Here is a 12,397-nt window from a genome sequence, read left to right on the forward strand (position 1 = left end):
ACCAGTGAGCCGTAGCTCGATCGACGTCCTGTAGATTTCCCCGAATATCGCACGACCTTGGCAGAGATTACACTACAAAATGAGCACCATTCACTCCCAAATTGTGACTGCTTACTTGTTTAAATGTCGTTTTTTTATTATTTCAGTGTGATTTCATTTGTTTAGAACAGCGATAGTTGCTTCTGTGTTTTCAATATTTCTTACAACTGTGAATATATATCAATTTTTTTTTTTTTCATCATTTTTCCATTCAGTCATAATTTTCTTCTTCCACATCTTTTGTTCACATGAAGTCACAATCTTCAAACTAACCCATTAAAGGTCCAAGGCATTGTGAAAGTGACACTTTCAGCTTCTCTGAAACTACACACACAATTTCGATGAAACTTGACCGCAACCTTCATCACTCATGGTATGTATCAAAGGTTGTTCATTCCATTAAAAATTCAAGGTCTTTCAAAGTTTCCTTTATAAACGCATAAAAAAAAGTTTGTTTGATTTTTTTATAACTACATTTTTTTTGTGAGCTAATGCAACCGTATGATTTGATCCTTCGAAGGATCATGGTAAAACAAGTTCACTCCATTTTATTTGTGACTCCTTTTTGCGTACCTTGTATCACATGGTGCGGAACACGGGCGAATGAAGCCTCTCTGGCATTATGAACAAACTTTGCGAACCTTGGACAGAATGCTTTTGACGTCACCCTTACCTACAGGGTAGCCACAATGTATTGTCACCCCCTTGTAGAAACTGTGACATCTCCTTTTATCATATTAGCTGACAACACTGAAGTTATACCACGTACATTTACAGTACTCTTACTTGATTACACATTTTACAGCAAATGATGCAAGCCTTAAGTGTCTGGTGGATCTGTTTGTGCTCCATCATTGCCATTACAGCTGTATCACCCATGGTGACTTTCACGCATTCTGTAAAAAGGGAGAAAGGAAACAAATTAACACTCCGCACACAAAGGCAATGTCACAGTTTTTACAAAGGGGTGACAGAGGGTGTTCACGACAAAATGGAGGACAAAACAGGTCACAAATGCATTTGTGTCCAAGGTTTGCCTTATTCAGCCCACGATGCTTTTCCATTGAAGGCCTCAGTTTCACCTCTCGTGTTATCCATCTGTCGTTATAGTGCGTGACCATACATACAGTACCATGCGGCACCAATCGCAAGCGCTACCAGCACGTGTCACACAAATCTCAATCTCCACAAGCGACATGTAGAGCCCATCCTACTCTGTTGTCGTGTACCAGGGCCCTTTCTTGCCCTTATCCTTCCCACTGCACCACTTTGACTATGACGGCGATGACAACTTGCAGGGAACGAACTATGTGGGAGCACGTTCACAACTTTTCTTTCGTCTCTGTTTCGGCTGAGTGCTCACCGAGTGCTAAACCGCAGATTTTATAATGCCACTCGCATTCCGATGGAGCACCAGATTGGGTTAACGTGACAGAAAGCAAGAAACGGCAAGGTAGAACAGGTGAAGGACAGGTCGCTGGATGCAAGGGATGTCGGACCGTGACCCTCTCTCTCTCGTGGTCTCGCTCTCTGTGACGTGGCATTCCCACATTGTGCCGAACGCACGTGTCGTAGCGTGTTCTCAGTGCCAGATACACTCAGCAGGTGTGAACGTAGTCCAGAAGAACTCGTCTGTACCACTGGGTCAGTGTTATTTAGCATTTTCTGCGGCAACATATATGTTGTTGTTCCTAGTTCATAAATCTGTGATAACACTTTGTGATAAAATAAATCATTCTAATATGAAACCGAAAGCACTTTCAAGTGATTTCCATGAACTCTTGAAAATACAACATTTATTATAATAATTGGAGAAATCAAATCTGTCTTTACGTATACAGTAATCAGTAATCAGTGTGACCCCCCCCCTTTTGCCTTGAGAACTGCCTCAACCCCATTTGGAATTGATTTATTTGGTTTATTAATTATGTTTGAGTCAACCCTTTCCCAACAGTGTTGTGATGCACTCCTGAGCACAGTCAGACTGCACACATCAATTTTATTATATTTCTCTCAAATGTATTCAACCTTCATTTATTCTGTTTCGACAAAGTGTCAGTCAATCATCCTCACCATAATTCATGAACGTGTGTGTGTGTGTGTGTGGTGTGTGTGTGTGTGTGTGTGTGTGTGTGTGTGTGTGTGTGTGTGTGTGTGTGTGTGTGTGTGTGTGTGTGTGTGTGTGTGTGTGTGTGTGTGTGTGTGTGTGTGTGAGTCATAATATTCCTCCTACAGTTCTGGGCCAATTCCATCCAGACTTGCTACAGAAGATCAGCATGACCCCAATTAATGTAAAGGGATGTTTTTATCTTTGCTGGTGGTCTGGGGGGAAGGATGCAAATTCTCGATGTAAATGTGTATTGTGTCGCGTCCCCTCCAGGTTGGGGAGGGTATTACAAGTCTCCACCATTTACAGTACAGTATTCCTGTCCCCACATTTTCCAGTGCAATGAGGTGTTTTGAATTGTACCCAGTAGGTATGTTTTTGCTTCATGCACGAAACCCAGGTTTGTTTGTTGTTTGCCCATACAGAGCTGTCAGTTGCCGAAACACCGCCCAAATAAAGGTATACATCAGAAGAATGTGTTGCATGGTCGGAACCAAGATCACCTGTCTGGTGGGTACTCAGCTCATACACATAATAAGTTAAAGAATATGGATACATATCTTTACTATTTTGACAAATTTTTGTTTGAAATCGTGGTTTGAGAAAGCTCGGCATTTATTTATTTATTTATTTATTTATTTATTTATTTGTGTGCGGCCTGTGGCTGCCTGGTTGCATCATTTTCTGGAATCAAGGATGTGCCACTGATGCAGTGCCCCGTGTTACCAGTAAGCTGCAAGTCATTTTGCCGACCTTGGAAGGATGAACATAATGATTCAACCCACCTGTTGTTAATTCAATAACACGACTGCCTTCAACTTAAGACTCCAGGATCTTAAGCCAGCCACCTTTACAGTTTAGCCAACATTCAATTTATCTTGGCATTGATTTCAGTACATATATATATATATATATATATATATATATATATATATATATATATATATATATATATATATATATATTGTTGCGGTTGAGGAAATTCGCAAACCACCATTCAGGTCCCGTAGGTGAGATATCTCTGTAAGTACATGTGTAGTTAGCCCCAAACCCGTTGTTTAGAGGGAATAAATGTGATTCATTTGGGCTGCGACCCTTTGAGATAGTCGTTTTTCTGTTCTATCTTTATTTTGAACCAACCACGTCTCAACCGCCATCACACAACAACAAACCAACCGCAACGCCGCTTCACAACAACAACAACACCAACAGCCACGACCTTTACCTTCACAACTCGCTCCCGCAAACATCGCATCGCCGCCATTCCAAACGTCGCCATGGCCATGGACCAGCACTTTAAACCCTCCACAACCTTCGCCTCTCCTTCTGCGGCCATTCCCGCACCGCTTGTGGGCACCGAGCGTCAGGCTGTCATGGCCTCGTGTGGGACGCGCGCGGAGCCGCGGGTGCAAATAGCGGCCTTTCCGAGGAGAAGTCGGATCAGGAATGATACACGCCCACTTCTGATCCGTCCAATCAGCAAGCTCGAGGCGGTTTGGCCCCGCCTCCAGGCGCGTCGGAGTAGAATCGATATATGCAAATTCGAGGATCAGGGGAGACTCACGCCCCTTTTTCTCCATCCAATGGGCGAGCGTGGCTCCACTCCCGAGCTCGTTCTGATCCAGAAATTTGCATATGGGTTCTCCTGCCGGACTATAAAGCGCCGAGCACGGGGCGAGTAGAGTCAGTTTGGGTCGGAGGGAGTTGGAGGCAGTCAGTTGGAGAAGAGTCAAGGCGAGTTGGAGAAAAGGTCGAGGCAGTCAAGTCGGGTCTGGAGGAGAGTCAGTCTGTCGGAGGTCGGAGTCTGTTGGCGTTCGGAGTCTGTCGGGGAGCTGCAGAGAGAGGAAGCCTGGAGCCTGGAGCGCGGTCGAGGTGATTTGCTGCAGTCGGCTGAGGAGAATTGCGGAGGGACCGGATAGCTCGGGTCCGAGGCAAGGAAGACGGCGGTCGGCGACGAGGTTGCAGTGGAGTCGCTCGTCGCGGGACCCAAGCAAGCCAGCTATCCTCTTTCCCCAGAGCATCAACAATTCCCCCCTTTTTTCCCCCCGCGCTGAGATAGTGCGAAAAGGGGGCCCTGTTCCCACCCCACTCCAAGCAGTGCCAACGAAACCCGCGAAGGAGCGCGGAGTCGGGGCGCCGCCACATTTGCAGCTCATCATCAATGACACGGGTACGGTCCACCCGGTCTCGCGGCCCACAGGCCCGTCTGTCCCCTTGTCTTTGAGGGTGGCCCTTTTCTTTTGCTTTTGAGTGAATGTGTTGTCGGCGCCGTCTGTAAAGTAAAACTGTGTAAGTGTTGCCGTGTGCACGCGTAGTCGGTTGTAGATCTGCATTGTTGTGTTTCTTTTGTAGCATCTGCTTTTGGTGCATAATTGTTGTAATTGTATATGTGTGCTCTCTGTTTTCCGCGGAATAAATGTGCCTCATGTTGAACTGTTTTTCCCGTTTCGCTTCGTCTTTTCTTTAATTGAATCTCCGTCTTGCTTCACGTAAAGGGTTGGTAGTGGGCTTAATACGCCCGATAATTAATCGGAACCGTCGAGGCCGACGATAACACCGCTCGGTTATCCCGCTAGTACGGAACGGGTCGCTTAAGTGGCCCGTGTCCGGAGTCGACCTGCGGCGAGGTGCGATCGCCCGGTCTACCCTCCGCGTGGGTACTTAGGTAGGTCGAGTTTGGCGAACAACCCTATCCCACGCGGGGGGCCGATTGGCACGGTCGTGGTGAGGCCGAAAGGCCCACCCGTGACTAGCTCCCGGCGTTAGTCCGAGAGGGTCACGACAGAATTGTCCGTCCGGTGGGCGACGTGCCGCGATTCGAGTTACGTGGCCACTCGCACGCCGGCGGGCGCGAATTCACAACAATATATATATATATATATATATATATATATATATATATATATATATATATATATATATATATATATATATATATATATATATATATGTAGTAATTTTTTGAAACGGAGGAAAAACTATGAAATGCAAATGACGCGTCACAGAATCGAATCTGATGTGTTAATATAAAATGCTCCATCGTACAGTCACGTGTGGAACATAGGACACTGATTGTCATGGTTGTCATGCAAGCATTCAGAAAGTGCCCACACCTTCAAAAAGATGATAAAAGTCTCGGCGGTGATATATTTGTCGTGTGATATGAATGTGTGGTGGAATACTCTGGCTCCTGGGAAGCAAATATCACGTGACAAGCACATAAGAAATCAAAGTCTTCGGTTGTGTTCAATACTCCATGCAGTCAGTGGATTGTGGCTGTGTCGAAGACTGAGGATGTGATGTGGAATTGGTATTGTTCATAATAAAATTAAATCTATTGAGCCAAAAAAAACCCCAAATCTCCAAAAGTGATGTTAAGTATCTCAGGGTATGTTCTCTATGTGATAGACGACAATCCAGTGGCATATTGTGAGTGGTTAGACTCAGTGGTGTAATAGTGGGGCAACTTAGCATAACAATTGTGCATTTTGTGAGGAAAGCACCAAATTTGGCACACTAGTAGCCTAACATATTATGACCAGATTTGGATATTGGGCCATCTCAAAATTTTTGATGGCAGTGGAAAATGGCTGCCACAGCCATCAGCGGCTGAATTTGAGATGGCCCAATATCCAAATCTGTTCATAATATGTTAGGCTACTAGTGTGCCAAATTTGGTGCTTTCCTCACAAAATGCACAATTGTTATGCTATATTTAGCTAAGTTGCCCCACTATAATGACTAGAGCACCTGTGGTTTGGGTGTTGCTGACTATTACTCAGTACTTTGTGCTGGCAGGATGGCTGAGAGCCTTGGATGTATGCACACTCGCCTCTATGCTGTCTAACATGGATTTGAGTCCTGACCCAGCTATAAACTGTCATCCTGGTGTTTCACAGGTAGAGGGATTCATCAATGTGTACGCCGTTCCTCCGACAGACCGTAAACTGGACGTCCCGTCTACCGGCATTAGTTGGTGGAAGTTAAAGATGCCACGGGGTCCTTCACAAAGAGGAGGTGAGCTCTCGCCGGCACTCTGAACAAATTCCAAATTCCTGCACGAACATACAGAGGGCATCGCATCAGCAGCACAGCCGTGCCCTCAGCCACTGATGCTACCCCACAACCTTTTGCTGGATACGAAACAATAAGAAGACTCATTACATTTATGAGCTAAAAGGGCAGGCTATGAAACCTGAAGAACGAGATAAGATGGCTATGTCACCCGAGATGAAATGTCTTTGGACGCAGGGATGGATTATGAAAATAGTAATAGTGCTCTTGGTGATTTAACTGTTCCAGATAAGGGAATGGGACTAGCAACTCCGGTGTTAGTGTTCGTATTGGTAGTCAATACCACCAGGTAAAAGCAAACCACAGCCTCCCATTTCACTGGTAATTCACCTGATTGAAGCAATCTCAAACGATTGTTTTTGCAAATTATTTCAAAGGACAAGAAGTTGGCCTTCATAAAGTGGCCATTTCAGGTGAGTTGAGAAGGTTTGGTATTGCTATTAGTTTTGTTGCTTTATAAAATGAAGCACCATTGCTGTCATCAATGACTAAGAGAAAGCGAACTGGTGGTTAATACATTTGTTTCCAGTTAATAATCGTGGATGTGTCAGTTTAAGCCAACACAACAAACACTGTGTTACCAAAGGTTTTGGGATGACGTAAGCCAAACTTGAATGGATCCCCGACAATTGTCTTGTCCGTATGTTTTTCTGACGCACTACAATATAGAGTGTGGTTTATAAGTTGTCTTATTGCGTTTTGACATGAGGAGACTGAACAGCAAATTTGTGGAGACACCAAAACATCACATGAAGTATCCGACCAACAAGGAATTAGAAGACATAAACCTCCTCCAGACTTGGGCTGAAAATATGACAAGTGATCTTAACTTAAACTAGAAGGACATTCGGTGGAGTGCAGACCTCCGCCCCGCAATGCCTGATCCATGAGAACATATCAGGGCCAATAAATTCTTCAAATACTGTATCATGCGATATTGTTGCGCGGCCGGACGTCGGCCGCGGGCACGACTGCGAGATGGAGCTGCAGCGTCGGCTCGACCGATCGCCCGGAATTTAGGTCGTCAGTCCGGAGCCGACGTGTCCTGACTGGACTGAAGATCGCCAACAGGTCACCCGTGTGGAATAGGGTGAATAGCCAAATTTCTATATACCGAAGTATCCACGCGGGGAATCTACCGGGGAAATTCACCCTCGACGGAACTCGAACGAAACGAGTCGCTTCGCGTGCTTAGCGAAACGAGCCGTGGAGAATCCCGGGGCTGTTCTCATTCTCTGCAGCACTGCCGCAACGCAATGGTCGTTTTGTTGCTGTCGTTGCGGAAGATGAGGTTTTCCAATAAAGGGAAATCCTAACTATGAAGATATATGTCACAGCGCATGAATGTTTATTTACCCATCAGACGAGGGAAAGGAAGCTATCTATAAAACACAAACTTACCGATATAACTAATCTATAGGACCTGAATGTTGTGTGCGATAGGTTTCCAAATTCGTAACAATATATTGGGTAAGCTCGATCTCTCAATGGGTGAAGAATCACTTTAAAATGATCAAATCCGGATCTGGATTTAAAAAGAAAAATTTATCGATTCTTTCTCGTCACACACCCAACATGTCCACCAAGTTTCGTCCGAATCCGTCTGCAACTTTTTGAGATATCCTGCACACAAACAAACAGACAAACAGACAGAGAGGGGTTAAAACATAACCTCCTTCCACCTTCGGTGGTGGAGGTGACAAACGTGGAGTAATGCACGTAAGCAAGCCACAGCCCACACCACATCTACGAGATGCGGAAATCTCAGCTGAAGGACACTGAAGAAGAAAAAGATCTGGGAATATTAATACACATGTCTGTGCCTCGGCAGCCATAAAAGCCAATAATCCTTGGTGTGACATGAATAAACTTTTCGGAGAGAAAATTGTAATGCAGCTGTATACCGTATTTTTTGGCAAAAAGTCAAAACTTTTTTCAACTTGTACCCAAAATCGACTTATCTATGGTTTATGAAATTGAATTGTATAAATCCGACGATATATATATATATATATATATATATATATATATATATATATATATATATATATATATATATATATATATATATATATATATATATATATATATATATATATATATATATGAGGCTCGGCGAGGAGTGATGGAAGAAACATTTTTTAATGATATGATGATGATAGGGGAAGGGTTAAAATAGTGCTATATGGCATTAACTCCAAAATGGCCGATGTGGTCCTTGCATCACTCCTCCTCGTGGCGCCTCATATATAAAACTTAAAATGAGCTTAAAAAAAAAAAAAAAAAAAAATATATATATATATATATATATATATATATATATATAATACCTAAATAAAACTTAAACCGAGCTTAAAAAAAAAACTATATATATATATATTTTGCTGTGGATTCTCACCCACCCGGCGTGCGGGCGACCGCCTTTAGCTAAATTGCGGCCGTGCGCGCCCACCGAACGAGCAATCTTGTCGCAGCTTTTCGGATCAATGCCGAAACCCCGCTATGGGTGTTGTTAACTACACCATAAACCAGCCAAAATTTTTCAGTCCACGCGCTACAGAGTCGATCGCCGAATTGTCGATGTAGCTAATTATTCGCGCAGACAGAAATGCCGGGGATTTACACCTCAACGGAGCCTGCACGAAAACGAGCCGCTTCAAGCAGCTCGTTCCGTTTGTGATTGCCGAGCGGTTTTATATCGCCAAGCCCCGTCGGACCAGATGTACGGTTTATCGGCTATTAATCAGCCAGCTATTTATTCCGAACGCAATTATGGCAGTCAATGGCAGGAAAGGACGCAACGAGCAGGTGACATTTCAACAATGGGGACATTTATTTTTACACGTCTGCAATGAATGGGAGGATGGGACATGACACGGGCAAAAACCTACAGCTGATATCTATTTACTACGTACATGCACTTATAACAATTCTACTTGGTAGACAAGGCGCCACAGACTTTCATGCAAAAACCCCAGAAAGGAAAGATAGAACAGGGCTCGTAAGCCTTTAATGTTCCTCGGAGCTGGGATGACCGAAGGGGCTCCGAGGGACCGGGCGGGCTCCCTGGCCACCCTCATAGTGACTCGCTGGACTCTGGTTCGGCGACCCTCGGTGTCTCTGCCCGCACTCCAACCTCCGAACTCTCCAGCTCTCCACACCAACACCGAACAGCTCTCCATTGCCTCCTAGCTCTCTCTCTAAGCCCGGACTCGACTGGACTCCCTCAACTCTCTTCCCGAACTCGACTGGACTCCACCAACTCCCAACTCAACTGGACTCCACCAACTCCCAACTCAACTGGACTCCACCAACTCCCAACTCAACCTATCTCCAGAGCTCTACTTGTCTCCAGAGCTCCACTTTTACTCAACTGGTTTTCAACGAGCGAACGCGGCCTCTTATAGTCCCTGTTCGCCTCCTGATCCGTTCCTGCCGTCAAACGCGGCCGTGTTGAAATCACCCTGCCACAAGCGGACGTGGTTGAAATCACCCTGCCACAAGTGGATGTCGTTGCAGTGTGGTTAGCGCTGTGGTGGGGATGGCATGGTTGTTGAGATGCTGTTGTGGTGGTGGAGGTGGCGTAGTTGCAGTGGTGTCGTTGAAGAGATGCTGTTTGTTTGAAATAAAAGACAGAAAAGAATAATGGCTAACTCAAAGGTTCACAGCCCGTTATACATCGGTGGGGAAATCTAACCTGGAACACACACTTATCGACATAACTGATCTTCGGGGAACCTGAATGGTGTTCTGTGAATTTCCACAACCTTTAACAATCTATCTATAATTCCAGCAATCTGTGTGTGTGTGTGTGTCTGCTGTCTGTGACCGCCGTTTCTTGACAATCACTGGTCCGATCTGATTGAAACTTGCCAGGTATATTGCTGGGGACCCGCGGATGTGCCTTTTCAAGGTTTGATATTAATCGGACGAGCGGTTCCCCAGTTACGGCCATTTTATTGCTTTTTTCCAGTGTTGGAAAGGTGTATATATCGCAGCTGAAGTGTCGCTCCACTTTATCATGCCATTTTTTAGCAAAGATATCTCAGAACAATGATAACAGCATATTAATAATAATAATTAACAAACCAATTTCACCCACAGGGTGACCCGTATCTTGCCAAAAGGTGACCACGTGTGACTTCTTAAAGGTCACACTGAGGTGAACAGAGCTGCTATCCACCAGGAGCGACTCCTTGAGGAATATCTGCCTACGAGAGATTCCGATGAGAATCGAATTGTTCTACAGAGTAACCATGAAAAATATGCGTTTGTCTCATAACGTCACCAAATGACGTCATAATGTCTCAAGCTTGACATATCTAGAAAGCACTCATCGAGGTGTTCAATTTGAGGTATTACATGATATGGTACCTAATATTTCAAAATTTGACCTTGGGGTCAAAAACTTTCGACCTCCAGCGCTAACCATGAAGGTCAAGGCCGATTGCCACCAAAAATTAATCAGCTGAGCGCCAGACCATGAACTATATTCCCATGAAGTTTGAAGACGATCCGATCAAAATTACTCAAAAAATAAGGGTTTCGTCGACTCCCCTGATTGGTGACAAAGTGACCTTGACCTTTGACCTTGACCTTGAAAATTTTATGCGCTGAAAGGGACCTCTATAGGCCTCTGATACGCGAAGTTACAAAAATTTCCAATGATAACTGTGCTCTGCAGAATTTTTTATACGTGTTTACAGACAAACAAACAAAAAAAAACAAAAAAAAAAACATACAAGCTGAATAACATATCTTGCAAAAACTTCGTTTTGGCAAGATAATAATTGCACAATATTTGGCAGTAATAAAAAGAATAACGTGAAACAATGACCAATGTCTGTCAACCAATAACCACCTATATATTGTCTGTCAACCAATAATGACCAATAACGTCTGTCAACCAATGACAAGACATAATGCTATAACATCACGAATGACGTCACAATTAATGTTTATTTTATTTTAATTTTTTTTGCACGATTTCTGTCACAATTCTTCTTCTTCTTCTCTTCGTTTGGTATGACGTCACAATTGACGCTGGAGACCTGAGTATGTGCCTTTTCAAGGTTTGATATCGTTCTTCATCCGTTTCAGCTGTTTCTCAAGTGTTTCCAAAGGTTTGAAAGCTGTTTTTTTCCCAAGGTTTGAATTAATTGTTCAAATTATTAATTAATCCCAAGGTTTGAATTTTCTCAAGGGAAACAGCTGTTTCCCAAGGGTTTGAAAGCTGTTTTTCCCCAAGGTTTGAATTAATTGTTGTGCTTGGTAGACATTTGTGAATACATTTACAGAGACAGGGGCGAAAGAGACGGGGGCAAGAGAGGGGAGAGAGAGAGGGGGGTGAGACAGAGGGGAATCACAATTCAAGAGAGGGGGACGGGAGAGGGGGTGAGAGTGGGGGCGAGAGAGAGGGGTGAAGGGGAGGGGGGAGAGAGGGGTGGCGAGAGAGGGGGGCGAGAGAGGGGGGGGCGAGAGAGAGGGGGCGTCACAATTTTTCTTCTTCGTTTGATATGACGTCACAATTGATGCTGGGGACCTGAGTATGTTTCCCAGGTGTTTCCCAAGTTATGGCCATTTATGATACGGTTGGTCCGATCTAATTGAAACAATGCCCCAATCCAGTCGTCGTTTACGAGAGCGAAGGAATGAAGCTGCACATTCTGGCACGCACCTACGGGCACGCAACTACGGGCCCACACTAGTATATATAAATGTAAAACTTAAACCGAACTGAAATGTTTTTTTTGTTTTTTCTAAGCTCGGTTGAACTTTTATCAACCTCCGCCATCGAAGATCGGAGATTACTGTTTTCACCCCTTTCTGTTTGTTACTTACGAAATCTTTAGATTTCGTAAGTATATTGATGCCTTCCGTTTCTGTTTGTTTGTTTGTTAGTTTGTTTGTTTGTTTGTAGGCACGATAACTCGAGAACGGAAGAAGCTACCAATGTCAAATTACACCACGTGATTCAGGAGGGTGATGGCTCGTGCTGATTAGATTTTGGTCAAAATCGATCAAAGGTCAAGGTCACAGTGAGGTCAAATATTCGATTTTTGATGGTTTGGTACAGATAACTCGAGAATGGAAGAAGCTACCAATGTCAAATTACACCACGTGATTCAGGAAGGTGAGGGCTAGTGCTGATTAGATTTTGGTCAAAATCGATCAAAG

General features: G+C 44.2%; 1 long non-coding RNA gene across 2 annotated transcripts in view; it reads left to right on the plus strand.

Annotated features, from left to right (window-relative positions):
* The first annotated feature begins 1,080 nt into the window (after nucleotides 1-1,080).
* Nucleotides 1,081-12,397, plus strand: part of LOC147028551 (uncharacterized) — a 119,924-nt gene continuing 108,607 nt past the window's right edge. For both annotated transcript variants that reach the window (XR_015057604.1, XR_015057605.1), the window contains exons 1-3: nucleotides 1,081-1,683; nucleotides 2,572-2,656; nucleotides 6,046-6,163. This is a non-coding gene — a long non-coding RNA (uncharacterized LOC147028551). The remainder of the gene's footprint in view (nucleotides 1,684-2,571; nucleotides 2,657-6,045; nucleotides 6,164-12,397) is intronic.

Source organism: Eptatretus burgeri, chromosome 4, assembly GCF_056783735.1.
Source record: "Eptatretus burgeri isolate ZD-2024b chromosome 4, Ebu_testis_v1, whole genome shotgun sequence".
In the NCBI taxonomy this organism is placed as follows: Eukaryota; Metazoa; Chordata; class Myxini; order Myxiniformes; family Myxinidae; genus Eptatretus; species Eptatretus burgeri.